The sequence below is a fragment of the Equus przewalskii genome, chromosome 16, assembly GCF_037783145.1.
Source record: "Equus przewalskii isolate Varuska chromosome 16, EquPr2, whole genome shotgun sequence".
In the NCBI taxonomy this organism is placed as follows: domain Eukaryota; kingdom Metazoa; phylum Chordata; class Mammalia; order Perissodactyla; family Equidae; genus Equus; species Equus przewalskii.
Window position 1 is genome coordinate 73,824,915 of NC_091846.1, and position 21,098 is coordinate 73,846,012.

A 21,098-nucleotide genomic window follows, 5' to 3' on the forward strand; every position below is an offset into this window, starting at 1 on the left:
ATTTCACATAAATTTCTGAGAAAGAAGTGGCTGAGGGATATCCAAATTATTTCACCAAAAGTCCTCTGCACTTTTTTCATAGAGAGTGGAGCTCACTCACCAGCTTAATTTGTACCAAGGCAAAAATGCTCTGTCCCTAGTGTTCTCAGTTATGTATTGAACTCCAGCTTTGAATGGTCATCAAAGGCATTGGACAAAACTGTGGGGAGCAGCACTATGACCATTAGTGTAGCTGGAAAAAGAGAAGTCACTCAGATTGTACATCTACTGAGAAAGTTCCCTGCTTTAGGCGAGCAAAATCTACTAAATAAAAAAGTGTGGAAACAGCTAGAAGCAGCAGAGATTCCTTTTAGATTTGGGTGGCCCTCCAATTCAACACCATCTATCAACACATTCCTCAAAATCAAAAATACGCTCTGGCTCATAAAAGCTAGAATCAACATATCAAAGCCACTTGGAAGAGACGTTATTACTCAGAATTATGTCAGCACTTCCATTGATATAGAGAACGGCTTACATTGTTATCAATTTAATGGGAAAATTTACAACTTTAATGGTCATTTTGGGTCAGATCCAAACACTAAGACCTCTTTTTAGTTTTGCTTTGTTTTGTTTTGTTTTTACTATTTGTGTTGTCATTTATGCAAGTTGATTTATGAAGCTTATTTAAAACTAGCGTAAGTTTTCTATTACTGAAAATTCATTATGAGTATTCATCAGCTTAGGGCTGATAAAATAGGTAGGTGATACAGAAAAATAATTAGTGAAAATCTAAAGAAATTTTGAAGTTTTTCAAAAAAACATTACATTCTCTTCAACGACCCTTTATCTGTATATTCCTCAGAATCTTGTATCTGAGTGTCATAGATGTATGGTGATCAACATCATCGCACTCAAACCAGAAGGCTTTTTGCATTGCCACCTCAAACACCAAGCCAAGAGACTATTTCCTGATTTAATGTAATACATAAAGAAAGCATTTAAAATATCATATATTTCAGGCTTACAGAAATGAAAGAGATATAGATTATACCATCTGGTAACTTGCCCAAGTCCTTCAGTGACTTCAGACACCTACTTGAATTTCCCAGAAGTACCAATTAAAGGGGGTCATTTTTCATTCTTTATTTTATTTAGGTGTTCTATATCACCGGCAATCATTAACAACTGCCAATATTGACAATTTTTTTACATTGTGTTTTAGAAGTAATGTCCAACTCTGAGATTATGGCCCATGGATGTCCTTCTACAGAAGAATCCATTCTGAAAAGATAACCATCATTGCAATTATGCCTTTTTTTTTCCAGATACCTCAGTCAGGCAACAATGCAGTCATAAATGATAACATTCCACCTTTAGAATAGAGATAATATATCTTCCTGCAGTGGCCAGATTTGCCTACCAAAATCCTTAATGTCATTCCAAATGTATAAGAATAAATTAATAACTATTAGTAAATAGGAGATGCATTTAATTAATAAACCAGCCTGATCTATAAAAGCCTGATGTAGCTTTCAAAATGCACTTGAAAGAATAAGACAAAGAACTGACAGAATAGGGTGAAAATTTAAAAAGTAGTCAGCATAACACTCTTCATGGTTGTATTCCTTTTATTTTATCTTTTAACAAATTTTGATCAATTTATTTCCCCGACCTGATCTTATTACCATTTTCCCTCAAACAGTCAATCAACTAACTAAACAAACAAAAACCCACAAAGCCCAAGAACGCCAGGGTCAACTCATTCCAAGGTACTCATTCATCCTGAAGAGAGAGAGAGCGAAGGAAGCGGAATTTTTTATCCCTGCCTGCTACAACAGTGGCTTCTGCTGCTGTCAGGGGGATGTTGTTGTGTTCTCCTGATGCTCCTGGGTTGTGCTGTCGGAATACTTTGCCAAGTGCTACTCCAGTCCATTCCACCACTTTCCCAAACTTTGTGATAGGATCACAATTGTTTTCCTCCCAGAACACCCCCAGAATCTCTGTGCAAATGAGTTATCTCCTCACCCAGAACCTCAGGGAAAGAGACAAAAGCTCTTGTGTTCTCCTCAATGCAGGACAGACATATACGGGAGACCGCTCAAGTGATTCTTTTTTTTCCCCCATTAATAATAAAAATCTGTTCCAAGGTGACTTGCTATGTGAGCCTTTTAAGAAGTTGGCATATTTTTTTAATTCTATTTCCCCAGATGTCCAATTATTTAAAAGTAGAAAAATAATAAATCAGTGGTAAGATTAACACCAAACATTATTACCAAACGATACTATGCAGCTGCTAGAGGTTGACTGCAAAAGGAAGCCTTCATTTCCTAAAAGATGTAGCAAAGATGAAAACGCAGTAAATCCTAACTTTTGTGAGGTCCAGAAGATGAAAGGAAACTGAACTGTTGTTAAGGCAAGAACAGCTTCTCCTTTATAATGACAATATGCTTATAGAAAGAGGAAAATGGATGTGATATAGTGGATGACATCCTTAAGAATGCCCATTCAATAGGTGCAAAAAGAAACTTCATGTGATACGATCAATAAGGATATACTGAAGAGATATATGCAGAAGTAAACATCTGAGGAATAAACAGCCTTTAATTGTCCATCCACGTCAAAGGATAGATTGTCAAGAAATTTGAAGGGGAAGGGTTGGAGATTTTGCCTTACTTGCAAAATATAAATTTAGGCTGCCACAGTTACATGGATGCTGGTAGGAGACAATGAGACTCTTGGGTCAGACATAAAGGACAGTTTATTTCTCTCAGCAATAGCAGTAGCTACAGTACCAACATTTTACGCTAGTTCCCCAGACAAATTCTCACAGGAAAACACGAAGAGGATCAGATGGAACTAGTGCTCACAAGGGGTTGTTTTATGGGAGAGGAACCTGAGTTCAGGGAACCTGAATTTTTATAATGCAGAGAAAGCACGTCTACCTTTTGCTCCACAGGAAATGTGATTTCTCTTTTCTAAAGCTGTTTACTAACTCAACTTCCTGGAGAAGATAGTCCAGAACAACAAGGCAGTCACTTCCTAACCTGCAAGATGTGCAAAAATGTGAGGGACAGATGTCTTCTAGCAGAGATATACTGGGAGGAAACCAGACAAGCTGAAGAAGATCTCCACTTCAGATAAGAGGAGGCAAAAGAAGAGATGCCTGGAATAGTGTCAGTTTGGGTCTTCTCCACAGATAGAATTAGATTGAAAAATTATGCAGCATACCAATATATCCACTGCAACTCTATTCTGAAAAGATTAATGGCTCTGCTAATTTATGGCAAATCTTTCCAAATGTCTAATGTAATATTCGGAGATATCACATGTCCTGGCAGTTAAGTTAAGATAAACCAGTGATTCTCAGCTGGGGGTGATTTGGCAATGTCTCAAGGTACTTGGGGTTGTTGTAACTGGCAGTGCTATTGGCATCTAGTAAGCAGAGGGCAGGAATGCCCCCAATCCTAAACAAGACAGGCTCTACAACAGAGAATTCTTAAACCCAAAAGTCAACAGTGGCAACATGGAGAAACCCTAATGTATACTTACCTCATCTCAATAATTTTACATAATCTCAAATAGTCTGGAATAATGTTATTGTTTAAACTACATGATTATTGGGAAAGTGTTGACCCAGGAGTGTGTATTTTTTTCTAGTGAGGAAACAAATGTATACATTTTACTCAAATAAAATAGTATTAACCAATTGCTGTTGGGAACATTGTGGATATTTTCGGAATGCGGCAATTTAGATAAAGATTATCCTCCAGTTCATAGTTAGATGTCATTAGCAAGACACACATTGCAATGGGATGGAAAAGCCATAGATTTAACTCTCAATCTTTTGGAGATAGAATCCTAGAATCATCACTTATCAACTGTGTAACCTTGGGAAAATGACATACATTCTTTGACCCTCAATTTCTCAGCTTTCAGATGGAACAATTATAATATGCAATGTTAATATTGACCCCAGAATGACATTGTGAAAATTAATTGAAATATGGAGTGAAAAAGTGCTTTGTAAATTCTAAAGCTACTGATATCAGCCGAGATTTGAGGGCAATTCTTTTCCTTGACAGCAAAGAGACAGAGTAATGATAAATGGCCTAGTCTCCTTCTGCAGGATCATTGATTTTTGAAATCCTGAAGGATTGTAATAATTGTTTTTATTCTTCTTCAGTGGGTTTTAGTTTACCCTATTGTGAAGGCCAGGTATGTGCAATTGTATAGAGTAAACTGTCAAGAATCAGAATAGTGTTTGATGTAGCTTCACAACAATATGTTCTGTTAAATGTCTGCGAGCTGACTTGGCAAGCTTCTGCAAACGAGAAAATTCAAGACTGAACACGTGCCCGAGCCCACTCAGAGAAACAGAGTTACATACGTCATTTTCATCTGCTTGTGATATCACTATTTTCCTTTTCATTGCAAGAGAAACAATGTCTTGACTGCCTCGTGGATTTGATTAATTAAATGTAGCTTGCTCAAATCCAGGTTTTTTAAGAAAGAGGTGAGAGCAAAGGAACAAGGGAGGCTTTTCAGGCCATGGCTGAAGTGATCTGAGTGGACTAAGGCAGTGAAATGTTGTAAAACCTGAGACACTTCCTAGGGGGACTATCAGTTGTCCAGATATGATTTTGTTGGTCTAAGTACACAACAGCATATGCTCCTTGCAAAAGATTATACTGACTGACCGCAGATTTTTTGTGTTACTTATACTGGCCGACCACAAATATTGGAGAAGTGTCTACGAAGATCAGAGGGCTCCATTTTCAGAATTACATATAAAAGAATCCAATTAGCCAATTTGATCCAAGGATGGTTTCAGCCCCAGCTGTGGATTGAGGACCAGAGAAAATCTACATAAGAATGAAATGGGAGTGACTGCGGCTTCCAGCTCTGCAGACCTGTAAAAGGAGCTTGCTGATTAATTTGATTGGCATTGAGTGAGGGAATTTCTTAACACCATTTACCGTCAACTGTGGGGGCCACCAGACCTGACCTAGTATTCTCCTTATATTTATACTTTAGGAGCCATTTATGATCATTAACATGATGGGACAAAGTAGAAAAATACATGAGGATTAAAATTACGTCACTTGCTTAGATACATTTATTTAAAGAGAAGATACAAGTGTGGTTAAAGTTTTTAATTTGTGAAACTGTTTTAAAGAGCATATCCACTGCTTTTGTTTACAGGTAAAACTGGTATACGAACTGAATGATAATATAGATAATTGAATTCACTCAACTCATTTATATCCAAAGATGAGAACTCCCTATATTTCCACAGATTACAGAATGCACTGGGACAATTGTACCCATGAACTACTAGTTCTTTCAGAAGAGAATATTTTATATTTCCCATAGTTTTTTTTCCAAATTGCCTAATCATGAATTACAGAATCTGAAGTGAATTAACTCTGAATTGCCCAATGTTCTTTGTGGTACTAAATCCTGATCTAAACAAAGGTCGATAATAGTCTATAATGTTGATAAATAAAAATATCTAGGATAAATATTCTACTGTTCTAACATAATGGTATTACATTAAGGGATATCCTTTTGAAAACTTCAAATGGGTCTTAAGTCCCATATCTCTGCGATGTAATGATTTTTCCTTCTCATGAAGGTTAATGCTGGTAGTTAAGAACAATAATTATGGTGCATTCAGATATGGAAATAGACTATTTCTCTATGCAAAGAAAAATGAATTCCTTTTGCAAATGTCCTGTCACAAAATTGCTTTTTAGGTAAATTTCTTCAAAGATACATACATGTATGTAAACTTCTGAAGACTAAATAGGTTAAAAAGAAGTTGCAATTTGGTTTTATTATAGGTCTACAATTTCTGCCTATGGAACAAAAGAAAGAAAAAGGTCAGAGCACCTCTCTGCCGTCTGAAACAGTGACCGTCTGTAGCGGGGCTCAGTCATGGAACAGGCGCGGTTCCCTTGCCTCCTGTACCCACGACTTTTGATATTGATAACACGAGTGATGCCAGCCCTGAGGCTCTGTTCCAGCTGAACAAGTGAAGATTCCTGCTTCTACGCAAAGCACTGAAAGCTGTATTCATAATATGTGGGTGCTGTCAGGGAATTGCAATCAAAGGGATCAAAACTCAGTCTATGGAACAGAGAGAAGTAATAGTGACATATAGTGACAGAGGACTTCACACACTACTAAAATGATGGCCACGGACAAGTACATCTGGTAAAGAGTGAAGAGAGGGACCGAGACTGATAAAGAGAACAGATGAACGGTGGGAAACACTTCAATGCCATGGTGAAGAATTTAAGGACAATTGCTGACGGGTGGACTTTTGTGGTAACACAAGATCAGACACAGAAAGTATACTGATTTTATCTTAAAATGAAAACTTCTGTCCTACATATTGCAATTGGGAAATAAGCAATAAATAGTGAACCATCAGGGGTTTTTTTTAATGAATTCTGGAAACCTAGCATTTATTTAGTTTAGTTGATTCTTAGACCAAATTAATTATGAGTATACAGAGACACACTTCAGGATCACGGATACCTGTATATGAATTAAGTTTGTCATAAAAGAATCCTCTCTTAGGTTTAATTTCTTTATCAGAAAAAAGATGAAAATAAATGTTCTTGCCTAGAAGTACAATTATGAGATTTAATTGTGATAACATATGAAAGCACAGTACTATTTTCTTTGCTTTCAAATATAAATGACATTCAATAATATTATTAGAGAAGTTTACCATTCTACCATTTCCCTAAAAGTTTTAGGCGTTTTATTGACTGGTAGTGAAAATTTTAAGCCTTGAATAAGTTTAGGGAATAGAATGGGCAATATATATTATAAAATAAAATAAAAAGAGCTATATGTTAATGTTACTGTATGTTGTATAAATGTATTTTATGTTTCTGGTAAAGTCTTGCTACACAGTACTTGCTACCCATGGTAGAGAAATTATGCCATCATAGACTGGATTGGCTGTTCAGCTTTATGGGCCCAAATCAAAATTAAATAGCAACTGTAATCAAAACAACCCCTTGGGCTTATACGGCATATATTTTGAAGCCTGTTGGGGTGCAATGCCCATCCTGTCAGGGTCCCTTCAAGGATCTGTAGGTGCTTTGCCAGTTTCTGAACTCTGAGTCCTGTGATTCCTTTCACAGTCACATGAAGCTTCTCCCACAGGTGAGCAATGGGATATAGGTGAGAATCCCACAAAGGTGAGGAAGGAGACTATGAATGATGTGTGATTCCAGTTGGTGTGCTCATTCTCTGGCAGAATGCTTAAAGGTGAGATGGAGACAAACCTGGACGGCCACTTGGTTAAAAATCATCCCACCTCAACAGCCAGCCTATTCCACAGCAAATATGAGTCAGCAATTTTTCCTTTACACAAGTGTTTCTCAATTAAGAAAAGGCTTATCACCAAATAAACTGCTCTATTCAATTAAAACTTAGCAGAAATCAGTAACTCTCAGAGAATGGAAATTCCTTGACTAGAAGAGAAATTGAAGGACATAGAGACATTCCAGCCTCCAGTGGGGAGTCCTGGGCCTCTCTGCAACCTTTGAGCTGTGACTCTCCAGGAGCATGAAGGAGGAGCCAGAAATGGGGAAGAAGAGAGCTGAAAGTTTTCAGAGACAGCTTTTTCCCCTCCACTTTGTAATAGAGACAATTGATTCAATATTTTGTGTGTTGCAAATACTGACTTTAAGTCAATGCAGACTTGTTTCAGATTGAATACGTTGCACTTTATGTTCCTCATTCTTAGATTATTAAACATGAATTTGACAGTAGTTACTACGTCCTAATATTTAAAAAGAAGAAAAGCAGATGCATATGTTCTTTAATTACAAAGCAATTTTCCTAAATAAAAAATGAAAATTCTTCGGAGTTTCTGGAACACCTCTTAAGAACGATTTGTCTTTGTTGCGTTTGGTGCATGTCTGTTTATGGTTGTAAGCTAGATTCTTGCAGTGCCTCTAACAGAGCCTAGTGTGGATTATCCACCTTCGCAGTTTCTTCAACTCTTTCTTCTGGGCCTCTTGGGCCCTCTTTAGGGTCTGAATATACAAACATATTTTGCACATGTGGGTGTTTAGAAAATGCTATTTGATGATAATGATGATGATTTCCTGAAAGTGAGGGTTTTTCATCAGAGGAATGTGTGACTGTTGGAGGCTTTTGATTAGATTCTCTTGATCTCTTTTAAAAATAGTATGGATTTGCTCATCTGTTTGGAATGGTTAAAGGGTAGTCTTGTCTAAAGGCAGAGGAAGGATGGGATAACTTCAAGGTTCCTTCTAATTTTATGAGTCTATGATGTAGGATCATTTATTCTGAAGAAAAGAAATGAAGGTTTAGCATGTAGAAGATGGTGACCAGCTGCTCTCTCTCCTCACTGATTACAGAGGAGGAAATGTGTTTAAATTTGAACATGAGCGATTGAAGCTTTGAGGGGAGAATTTCCTGACACCAAGAATATGTCAAAACCAAGCACAAAAGAAATCAGAAAATCCAGCCAGTTCACTTTTCCGAGTAGCTCTCCACTCAACGTTGAGGAGAATCCTTTAATAAGAGAGGAGAGAGCACTTGTATTTCTTTTCTCTTTTTGTTTTTCTCAACATTAGTCTAACCTTTCTTTAAGACAAGTAACAGCTTTATGAATTCTTCATACGAATCCCCAGGGAACGTGGTGTTTTAACTAGATCCACAGATCCCTGGGTTGATGCTCCTCATTATTTTGCATTTGTTAAAAGTTATCCAAGAGTATATGGGGGCAGCTAGGATCCACTAGACATGACTTTAATGTGCTCTTATATTTCTATGACTCTGCGTAGCATAAGACTGACCATGTGTTATGAATTGCACTAATTTTATTAATTTCAGATGTATAAACTTAGACATTAAAATGTTATATTAAAGTCACTACTCTCCTAATCTTCCACATTAGGTAAAATTATATCAATTAACATTTTTAAAAAGTCCTTTTGTTTGAGGTTTACAGAAATCTTATTTTAGAAATATTTGAAAATAAGAGTCAGTTAGCCAGCCCTGGTGGTCTAGTGGTTATGATTTGGCACTATCCCTGCTCCGGGTCTGTGCCACTGGGATGCTGAAAGCTGCATTACCAGTATTGCAAAAATCAGCAGGGTCACCCATGGTGGACAGGTTTAAGCAGAGCTTCCAGACTAAGACGGCCTAGGAAGAAGCACCTCGCCACCCACTTTTGAAAAAATTGGCCATGAAAACCCAATGAACAGCAAGGAAGTATTGTCTGATAGAGCGCTGGAAGGTGAGAGGATGGCGTGAAAAGACCAGGCAGGGTTCTGTTCTGGGGGACACAGGGGCACTAGGAGTTGGGATCGACTCAACAGCACTAACAAACAAACAAGAGTCTATTATCCAGAAAGTGCACTAATATATTGGTAGAGAATGCTTTAAGAGCCCTCTGCAAAAAAAGAGTAATTGGTAAAAACTATTAATAATTTGTTATTATGAGGTATGAAACAACATGACAATAATCAAATAATCAAGAATATCTATAAATCCTGTAGAGAGCTGATTATTTGCAATATTATTTTTCTTTATGTTTAACAACTCAAAAAACATCTATTACAAAATATCAAAAGAACTATGTAATTTAACATTTATACCTTATGGACAAAGTATGGACCTATGTCCATATGGACAAAATATTCGTGTATATATATATATGAATTAATTGTGATGTTAAATCCTAAAATATGTCAAATAATCAAGATGTAAAGTTATCACTAGAATCCAGATCAAAATTCTTCGAAGTATTTCTTAAGAATATAACACACACACACACACACACACACACACGCAGAGTATTGCTTGAGACACTGTAATCACTGGATAACAGAAACTTAAATTTCACTTGAATGGACATAAGTCTCAGAATATTTAAATATGGCCAATTGTATTGGTTAGGATGCACTGAGCTATAAATAATAGAAAACAATTTAGCAACGAGGAAAATGCATCCTATCTTGTCCGTAAGACTCTCTAGGTAGGGTAGTTCAGGGGCTGCGTGTTCTCACTCTGCCCTCTGCAGAAGTTGGCTCTCCTCATCTCTCAATGGGCTCCAGCACTTCCGCCCATCCCATGCACACGTGACTCTGCCTGGCAGAAGAAAAGGGACTGCTCCCTCCCCTGACCTTCTATTTACCAGAAGGAACCTTTTCTTAGAAGTCCTCCAGCAAGGTTCCCGCACCTCTCGTTAGAACTAGATGTGTGCCTTCTGTAGTTCACTGAGATCACCTGGACTGGCTTCGGGTACTGGGGATTTACCCCTGGGCTGGGGATAACGCCATCTTCCATAAACTCATGGTTACACAGAAGAGGGTGCCAAGAAGGAAAAGGAAGGCTGTTGAGTAGGCAGCAGCTGTGCGTCCAAAATACATGTATTTTTCTATTTTATTTGTTAAGTTGAACTGTGATAGAAATGTCACCCTCTATGTGCAGATATACCAAAAAAAATTGAAAGCAGTAATAAAAACAAACTAGAGAATTCATATTAATCATTATGATTCACGTCAAGAAACAGAGACCAAATCTCTTCTAATTCCATTTGCTTACTGTACCAGCCAGATGGAAACTTCCTTTTAAATTATGCCAGACTTTTCAAACCATCATACTAAGATGTAGTTGCCATTTTTTCTATGCTTTGCATACAGAATTAAAAACTTAGAGTTAAATCTTACTTAATAAAACCAAATTCTTAATATTTACATTTATTCAGTGAACTGGAAAATAACTTTTTAATAAAGAAAACATTGGTGTCTTTGGATATTTTGTCTAAAGAATATGCTTATAAACTTTATTATTCCATCTATATAATTATGTGGTATTTCTATAAGATTGTAATGTGATCTTGATTAAAGAACACTATGTTCTTAATGCAATATGCTATTTAGTAATTTTTACACAAGCCAAAGAAAATAGATTGTCTAAAATCCACATAAATTTGAAACCTGTTTACATTTTAGAGGTGATTGGCATTGGTATTTGCTCTAAGTTCCATGAATGTCAACACTACTCCCATTCCTGAATATGCATGGCAGGGTCGGGGTAGGGGTGGACCAAGAAAAGAACACTGATGATTTTACTACAACCTGATACTTCTATTTGTGGTTGGCAAATAAATGGACTCTTACTTTTTCATAAATTGATAAAAATACAACAATAAAATTAACAGAAGACTTACAAAGATAGAATTGTCAATATTATCATCACCTGTAGAAGAAAGATTGTTATAGATGCTAAACTGATATTTATCCCTTTAATTAGCAACAAATATTTTGAATTGAATTACTAGTATGATTAGTCAATATCAAATAACTTTTCATAGTTAAGTTCTAGAATCAGGTTATTCAATTCAGAGGAGCACTTAGGTAAAGTGACAATAACTATGTGTCATCTGTTCAGTTCAATCCCTCTACTCAGCAAATGGAACACAACTGGCTCAACCAAAGATGATGCTCCTGTTCCCACTTTGCAAACCTCTTCACTTGGGCATGACTAAATAACCCAGGTTCTGCCAACAAGGTCTAAATGGGATATAAATGGATGACTGTCAAGAGGGTTTCTAAGAAGACTTTTTGCTTTTCTGATGAAGCAGAACCTATGACCCTTTCTCCTGTCCTTTTTTTCTTGTTTTGAATTGGCACGAAGTCCAAAGCAACAGCAACCATTGCATTTCAGACCTATGGAAAAGGATAAGAAAATAAGATATCTTGGTTTTGACCTCATCATCACTAATCCAATGCCAAAATCTGCCTACATACAGGAAAAAAATAGACCCTTATTTGTTTAAAACACTATAAATCAGCTTTCCTTTTCTGTGTAGCTGAAATCTCCTAACTGATACAGATAGTTTTAAATATCTACCTAAAAAAATATAAGAAGCATTGTGCATTCATCTAGTTATTTGAAAAAATGCTGGCAATTATACAATCTAGTCATCATAGATCAAATCAGAATGGATATTTGTTTTAAATATACTCGCATGCAAATTGACTCATCTAATATTTCCCCATGAAGCAGAAAAACCAATTATTTAGAAATTAATGGATTTAATTTCATCACCAAATTCTTTGGTAAAATAATAATTTTATATTTGGCTGTTCTTGTATCATTTTGATTGTTTCCTGAAAACAGACCATGTGGGAGTTTCAATACTAGAAGGTGCAATTTTTTTTGGAGGAACATTTTTATCTTTGATTAAACTTTGAGAAATTTTAAAATTGTCACATTGTTGAAAACACAAACTTGTTATAGTCTAGAATACTGTCTCTGGCATTTGAAATAGCCAATGTTTATGGGAAAACATAAGATATTAAATACTGAGTGAAATACATATTTTGCCATTTCTCAAGGAGCACGTACCCCACTGCCTGCTTTACAATTTATTGCTGGTTACAAGGTGACATAGGAAAGTGGTCAAGAATTCAGGTTCCTGAGTCTGACTCTTTACGTCTGAGTCCTGACTCTTATTAGACATGTGAACTTGGGCAAGTTATTTGCCTTTTCAGATCTCTTTTTGCTTATCTTTAAGCATGGAATAAAAGTAGAAGTATCTATTTTAAATAGTATTTGGGAGGATTAAATATGTAATAAACATATAGCATTTAGAACAGCGACTATTTTATTGTATTAGTAATTAGTAAGACAAGAGAAAGGACAGCTATTTTAAAAAGATGGCAGTAGCTTAAATTGATCAATTTAAAAGGAAGGTTAGATTCTTTTTGGAAACAGAGTTCTCTTTTGTTAGAAAAAACAGACTTACAAACATACTCATTTATGGTGGATAGGCAGTCTGTGTAAACCCCGGATACAGTAAATGGATTTGTTGGAGGACTGGTGTGGCTAGAAGGAAAGAGGGAGGGTTGCTCAGAAATAGAAAGCTAGTGAGATATTCTCTGAGGGGGAGGCTGAGCACAGACAATATAACAAAGAAAGCAATTGCAAGAGATCAGGCAGATATGAGAACATGAACCATTGGCAGATATCTTGGTGGCAGGTGTGGCAGTGAGGATTTGGGAAGAGACCCTAGCTTCTTGCAGTACATGGTGTTAGAATGGAGGCAGCTGTTTTATCTCATTTTAATATGAAAGAGAAGGGTTACCATAGCTGGTTGAAAATCCTAAGGGATTTCTACGTTGGAGATATACATATTTGTTAACATTTCTCTATGTCTATTTCTATCACTAATTTATAGAGCACTATCTATCTACAGATGGCTATCACTAAATTTCACTCAACGGTTTCCAGTTTGGGTTCTCCTTTCATCCTACAGATCTTGCCCAAATAGTTACTATTGATCATGCCCATTCTATCTGAACACTAGTCATTATTTTGGCCTCTGCTCATTTTGGATGTCTACTTATATTACTCTTTTCTTTGAGCCTTTCTTTGTTTCATCAGTCATGAGTTTGCCTGTACTCTCCACGAAACATCCTAACCTAACCAATAATTATCCTTCTGGACAAAATCAAATAAGATTTGGAAAATCATCCCAATATAAATTCCCTAATAACTAGGTAGATTGATGTACGAACCTGTTAAGACATTTTCTTTCTTTTTTTTTTTAAGATTCGCACCTGAGCTAACATCCGTTGCCAATATTTTTTTCTTTCTTCTTCTCCACAAAGCCCCCCATTACATAATTGTATATTCTAGTTCTGCAATATGGGATGCAGCCTCCACATGGCTTGATGAGTGGAGCTAGGTCGGTGCCCAGGATACTAACCAGTGAAACCCTTGGCCAGCGAAGCAGAGCATGTGAACTTAATCATTTGGCCATGAGGCAGGCCCCCCAAGACATTTTCTTAAATCCATTGCGTGGGAGGGGAAGTATGCAAGGAGTAAGGAATGGAGATTCCTAGTTGGATCTTAAACTGGGATTCAGACATGTCTTGAGATATCAGATAAACCTTTTCCAGAAGCTTATTTATGTGGATGACACTCCTGGAAGACAAAGCACTCACATAATGAGAAGGTACCAAGGTACAATAAGATTGAATGAACAAAACAGCTGAGATGTCAAAGGCAAAGCAATTCTTAAGACAGAATGACGTCTGTCATTAATATTTTTTTCCTGTCCTTTTCCACATTGAATTCATATGTAACTCCTCTAAACAGCAAGTGGACCACGTAATAAATAAAAACATGTAGCTTTCACTTCCAGTTAGGAATTGGAAGGCCATAAGAGATCTAAAAATGAGAACAAGAGAGATAATCTAAAAACAAACAAAAAATCAAATGTAGTTTTTAAAAACCTATGGAAGAGCTGAAGTAGCAGGAAAAAAAATCTAAATGAACTAAAATATGGGAAGTGATGTATTTCCTATAAGAGAAGGACTGACTGCTGCCGTCCACTTTAGTGAAGTGACAGGAAGAGGAGGAATTCACCAGGGAAGGGGGCCTGAAGAGACAGGCTGAATTTTCAACAAAATTTTAAAAGCTTATAATGTTTGGCATGGTGGTTTAGAGCCTAGACAAGGTAAGATCTGCACCCACACACCTTTCTTTCCAAACGGGGCCTTCATTGAGCTCATGCAAGTAATACATCCAAGTTTGGGGACAATTTAGGAGATCTGAAAAAGAAAACTCACTGAGGGTTTTGGAGCCCACTTGAGGCTGGGAGCAGGTCAACAGAATTATGAGAAATCCCTCTGAGCAACTCTGAGTCTTCACCAAGTGTAAGGCTGCTGCCCCAAACTGGGATTTGGGCAGTGAAAAGTACCTCCAAGATTTCCCAGGAGTTCACTGCATGCACTTGGCCCTCTGAAGGCTCAGAACAGAGCAGCAGGGCAGAGAGATCTCCTGAATTGTAAAAAGTTGAATGTGGAACGGCTGAACAAAGAAAACTCATCAGAAGCCTCAAAATCTGAAACAAGGCAATAAGGCAGAGAGAGATGGCACTCAATTCAGAAAACTAGCAGTTGTGTTATAAAGCACAAAAAAAAATCTCGACTCTCCCTGGTGCTTAGATCTCAAGTCTTGCTAAATCTGAAGCCAGTAATGAACTGAAAATGAAAACTAAAATAAAGCCCAGATACATATTAAATGTATATCATATGGATTAAGCATCCCCCAACATGGCCAAAATAAGAAGGGATATGCCCTTTCCTAGAGATAAATACTATCACTTCTCATCTATACTGTCCTTTTGTTCACAATATTCATCCTAGAATAAAATTACAAGATATGTGCAGGATATAGGGAAACTGAAACATATATGAATAAAAATATGATATATGCTCAAGAGAAGAAAGATAATTAGAAATAGACCCAAATATAATGTAGACGTTGAGATTATTAGACAGGAGATTTAGAATAAATATGATAGATATGTTAAATCCTTTAACACAATTTATTTCTAGAAAATTTGTGTGAAAAAATGGGAAATTTCTGTAGAGATATGATGAACACAATGAACAAACCAAGTGTAAATAAAAGAAATAAAAGTACAATATTGAGATGAAGAATTAATATGATGTCTATCAACAGACTGGACATAGAAGAGGAAAGAATCAGTGAACTTGAAGATAGAGCAATAGAAATTATCCACAGTGAAATACAACAAAAAAACAAGAGTTTAAAAAAACAAAAGAAAGAAAAGAAAAAAAATAAAGAGCATATGAGATCTGTTGAAAATATCATGCAGGCGAACATATTTGTTAGGGTCCAGAAAAGAGAGGACCGATAATGGAGCAGAAAAAAATGTTTGAAGAGACCACGACTAACAATTTTCTAGAACAGATGAAATATAACAGCTCACATATCCAAGAAACTCAGCAAATAAATTCAAATATAACGACAACTAGGAAAGTCATAATCAAATTGATGATGAGAACTAAATGTTAATAGAATATCTTAAAAGGAGCTAGAGAAAAAAAAGACACATTACAAACAGAAGAGGAGTATCTAACTTCTCATCTCAAACAACGGGAACCAGTGACTACAGAACATCTTTAAATTTTTGAGACAGCACAAAAAAAAGCAGAAATTGTCAAAATCAAATGATATGTCCTGAGAAAGTAAACCACCAGGACAAACTTAAAAATAACCACTAAATTTATTTTATATATATATGTATCCATCCAAAAAAAGGCTGAATTCGTCTAGGGCTGATGTGTTCTACAAGAAATGCTAAAGAACTTTCTTTAGGCTCAAGAGAAAAATACCGTTTGGGAGAGATGGAAAAGTCACAGAATGGGTAAATATCTGGATAAATAAAAGAGCATCATTAAAACAAAAAAAACAATAATTAAATATATGGTAAATATAATAACAAAGTTTCAAAATACATAAATCAACAACTGAAAGCACTAAAGGAGGAGACAGAAAAATCTACAATCATGGTCTTAAATTAACCATGCCCTCTCAGTATTTAATAAAACAATTAGGTTAAAAACAACTAGATTAAAAAATATTAGTGAGGATTTAGAAGGTTTGAACAACAGTATCAGCCCCATTAGTCTAGTTGACACAAATAGAGTATGATACCCTGCAACTGCAGAAGACGCATTATTTGTTCTATGCATATAGAGCATTCCCCCTGGTAGATCACAATCTCAGCCACAAAGCAAGTTGTGATAAATTTAAAAGGATTGAAATCATAGAGTGTGTTTTCAGACAGTAATAGTATTGTATTAGAAATCAAAAAAATTCCCAAGTATTTGGGAAGTAAGCAACATAATTTTAAATAACTGTGTGAAAGTAGAAATCACAAAGGAAATTAGAAAATATGTCTATTCTATGTTGAATGACAAGGAAAATAAACCATATCAAAATCTGAGGGATGAAGTTCGAAAGATGCAGCGAAATCAGCCATAAGAGGGAAATTTGTATCTTTAAATGCCTAAATTAGATAATAATAAAAGTCTAAAATCAATTATCTATACTTCTATCAAAAAGAGGGAAAAAAAGCACAAATTAATCCCTAAATAAGTAAAAGGAAGGCAATAATAATTGTGGAAATCAGCAAAGTAGAAAACAGACAAATAGCAGTACATTGTGACCAAACTTAAGTTAGTACTGTACTATCAGAAACCACCCTGGGAGCCCACTACGGTGTGTTAGTGCGTGGGGAGTGCAGCTGGCCCAGCACTTCTCATATCCCACCAGAAAGAACAGAACTTGCATTCTAGGGGAAGCACAGCCTCTTGCCCCAGACTCACAACTTCCATGGTAAGAGTTTACTTCTGTTGAAATATGAAATAGCGCGTACTTGACTCAGTTGCATCTGGGTTTCACTCTTTTTTTGGAGCCATCCCTTCCATTGGATATCCACATTCTCTGCTGCTCAATGCCATAAACTTGCAAAGGACAGCATTTTATAGCCTTTAGAAAAGAAGCCTGCCAATTTAGTTATATGTTTCATTCAAGGCGAAAATTAGGGAAACCCAATTATATGATCACAGCCGTAAGCTGCAGTCTCCCATTCAGCTTTATCAGTAACGAACCATCAGTCTTTCTCCATAGGTTCCAAATTCAAAAAAGGGGAAAAGGTCTGATTAAAACCTCAACACTAATAGGTCTTAGAGTGGCCTACCCTTCTTGCCTTGAATCTTTTTGCCCTTTTTTCATCTTGGCCCTCCAACATAACTACATTGATATATTTGATCTTGCAAAAAGCTTTCTACTTCTTCTCTCCTCTAGTCTTTGTTTTAACCAGAGAGGAAAGTCACTTATTATACAAAGTGCAGAGTGGGGAGGGGTTAAGGAGATCCAAAGGAGATAGAAATTTCCCCTCAGGTGAGGCTGAGGGCTTTATTGGAACCCTCACCAGCTTCAGGCTGGTGATAAATATCAAAAAATGAACAGCAGGGAAGAGTTAAGATTTCATTAATGATGCCAATGTTGGACCCACCCTCTAAATATGAGAGCACGCAGAAGCTGTGCCTGACTATGTATCTTCAACTCATCATATTATTTTTGACAATATTACTTTTAAAATTGTCTCGATTTTACATATAAGTCTTGGAACTGAGACTGAACTGGTCTTAGAAAATCTGTGGGGATTTAGGTGGTAACTCAAAGTGTGTGCAGTGGAATTTTCAAGGTAAATCACATCCACAAGACTGAAATGTACACTTTGATGGGAACAGAACACTCTTCGGTGACTTCTGAAGATCCAGTCAGCATTCTGGAGCCTGAAAGAGTTACTGCAGATCAAACAGGGCAGCATTTGAATCCCATTATTGAGAGTAACTTTCAAGGTCCACAATTTCAGATCATGCATTAATTATTCCAGTTCAAACTGAGATGTGTCAAGGAAAGATGAATCTCAAAGTATCCTGCAAACAGCTGCTCAGGGAACCTGGATGTGACTGACATCAAATTAATAGCAAAACTGAAAATATTGTCCTTTAAGTGAGGATTGGTTAGGGAATCAAGATTTTATTAGTATTCAGCTTTAATTAATTTCCTATTAGTGTACTATTTAATGGGACTAGTAAAGGGACAATAAGATGCTTCTGGAGAATTGCAAACATGATATATAGGCATTACCAAAATATTACATGCAAAGCTACATTCAAGTAGTCTGAGTTGTATGTATGTCTTTAATCACCTGTTTCTGGTTTAAAAGTCAGAAGCACGGCAATGTTCAAAACTGCACAGCAAAGAGCTGTATTAAATTGACAAAGCCAGAGAAATTCAGAGTTAAGTTTGTCGTGTCATTTTTAGAATCCCTCTAATACAAAAATGAAATAAAGCCACTAATATTTGATATCATATTTGCAAATAATATTGAAATGTGAAATCACTCTGAAATGTGAGTGCTCCCATTCTTGCCCCAAATTTATTTTCTACTCCTTATTTACAATTTAGGGTACTCTGACAATAAAAAGCAATTTTTACAAGGCATAGTCAGCCAGTCAATTGAAGAGTCGAAATGTTTCATGTCATTGCATTATCTAAGGCAGAATGGAGTTGAATCACAAAACACATGGAAATCATTTCCATCAAATGATAGGACAAGAAAGGTGTCCTTGGATAGCTCAGCGTGATGAATTTAAACTGAACATCAGGAAATTGATCTCTAATGCAGGTGTCTTTCATTTAATTTTTTCTCCAAGGTAAGGTCATTTATGATCTGTTGTATAATACTGTTAGGGAATTAGGCTATTATCAAGTGTTTCTTCACAAAAAAATCCTGTTAGAATATATGCCTTGTATCTATAAATAGAACAAAGGTCATGTTATAATTATAGTACAAATATGATAGAATGGAATAAGCTAATTATTCCCTTAAACACTTGTGAATAATGTTAACACTTGAGGGCACAATTGTCAACAGTAAAGATCTTTCTATTTTACATTTATTTCCAAGAAAAAACTAAGAGAATTTGGTACTTATAAAAAATATATGATATTAACAATTGATTTAAAAAAATTCTCACTAAGAGTTAGAGACGAAACTATAATAAATATGCACTGGTATAGCAATAGTAGATAATTGGATGTACTAGTATATATATAATACATATAGGTATATATATGCATATATATACAAACATACATATACATCTGTGTGTGATATTACATTTCTTTTCCTGTTCTCCAAGAAACACTTTAAGCACTAACTCAGAGAGAGTGTTTGGCTTCAGAAATGTAGTAAAATTAACTTCAGAGAAGATGAAAAATTAATGCTACTCAGAATTTCACATCCAGGTTTATGTTTATTCTCCTGGTAAATAACTTTTGTGACTTAAATAGTTTTCTTCTTGGTAAATATGTCTTTGGGTCTTAAATATTAACAATTATTCCAGACTTTTTGGCATGGTAGACATTGCTAGTACTCATCAATATTTGGGGCTCTCCTCTATTTCCTGGACAGATGGGTGAATTCCGCTTCCTTGTCTTCCTGAGGGTAGGCTTAGGCATGACTGTGTAATGTGTTCTGGCCAATAGTAGGTCAGTGGAAGTAATGTGTGTCATCTCTGAAAGAAGGCGTCTGTCTCGGAGCCAATTCTGGACTTTCCAGCTTCCCTCTCCCTGAACCCTAACGCATTGTGTTAGAATGGAGGTACCACAGATTGAAGTATCCAGAAGCTGATATATAGAAGACAGTCACCTCCGTGGGTATGTCTCCAGAACCCAAAGTGGATAGTGTGTAAACTAGAATCATTTCTTGTTGTATGAAGTCTCTGAGACTGGGTGGTGTTTCTTATTTCAACATAACTGAGCCTTTTCTTGTTCAACTGATGCAATTCCTCTCTTATTTCAAGTTAATATTTTAAAGCAATTTTTTCCTTCTGGTTGTGTGTGTATGTAGTAAATCTAAACTATCCTTAAAAAATGCTTTTCTTCATAAATTGCATTATATTTATTAGTACATGTCTTACAAATGTATGATTTGCATACATTTGGAAAGGAGAGCTAAGAAAATTATAACTATTCATATTTTAGTCTCAGAATTTCTCTATCTGTATAGAAATCTGAATAAATTCATCTTCTTTCTTAATTTTTTAAGGAAGTTATTAGTTATTGATGTCTGAAGGCTGGATGAAATGATGGGTAGAAGGATGGATGGGGTACTGGTTATTTCATCCTATGAAGTGAATAAAATGAAATCCCTCAAAGTCCTTAGTTTACAAAGGATGTCTCCCTCTCCTTTGAACTCTAAACATATTATTTGCATTACTATACACTTACTTTTAATCATATTTTAATTCAAAGGCATTGTTTTTAAGCAACATTAGTAATTGGCTTTGACTCTATTCTCCATCTTTACTAAAAATTTTGAAAGCAAGGTCTATGTTCTATATCAAGCTATACTTCCCTGCAATAAGCTACAGGGCGTTAGAGGAAGAGTAAAGATTTTGAAGCCAGTAAGAACTGGATTCAGATTATTGTAACTCCACACTAGACTTCCGTGACGCACTTAAGTCCTGTAACTAAATTGTTAATTCAAACTTCAGTTTCCTCATCTGAAAGGGAGAGGTAACATCTGTTCTAAATATTTGTGTAAATGTAGTACTATAAAGTGCCTCACACATGTTCGATCACCGAATGTTAGTTTTCTTTCTCAGTATATCCCTCACACATATGCTTCACACAAAGCAGTGCCTTTAAAAAGA